A 647-nucleotide genomic window follows, 5' to 3' on the forward strand; every position below is an offset into this window, starting at 1 on the left:
CCCCCCCCCCCCCCCCCCCCCCCCCCCCCACTTTGGTTTCTCAGGGTGAGACCCCCCCCCCCCCAATCCCAGCCACACAAAATACGACGGGGAGTTATCCCCTGCTCCCTGGGCGGGGGGTGGGGGGGGTAAGGGGGAGTTGCAGCCCCTGATCTTTGGGGACCGCGGACCTTTCAGATACTCCCATCCCTTCCCAGGAGCCTCCCAGTTCCGGTCCCGCTAAGCCAGTTTTCTCCCAATCAAGCTGCGTACTCCTTGAGCACGCATCTCAGCAAATGCCTTTATTATTTTTAAGGAAAAATGGAAGGAAAAAACGACAAGGGCAGTTTTATTTTCCTGCTGTAACCTCAGCGCCTGGAACGGTGCCTGGCAATGTAAATATTTGCGCGACGACCCTTTCCCCAGTCTGTGCCTGACAAACTGCGGAATTGGAAAGTGGAGGGCACTGCCACCTGGTGGTGACTAGTGGAACTGACGCCGAGATCCTTTTGTAAACTTAGCGAGCAAGTTCACCTTTGTGAGCCTCAGTGTTCTCATCTGTAAAATGGAGGTCATTTTAATAGTACGAATACATGCCTATTGGGGTTGTAGTGGAGATCAAACACATGATACACGTAATGTGCTTCACGCAGGGCCTGGAATGTGGA

The sequence above is a fragment of the Galeopterus variegatus genome, unplaced genomic scaffold (assembly GCF_000696425.1).
Source record: "Galeopterus variegatus unplaced genomic scaffold, G_variegatus-3.0.2 Scaffold2398, whole genome shotgun sequence".
Lineage (NCBI taxonomy): Eukaryota > Metazoa > Chordata > Mammalia > Dermoptera > Cynocephalidae > Galeopterus > Galeopterus variegatus.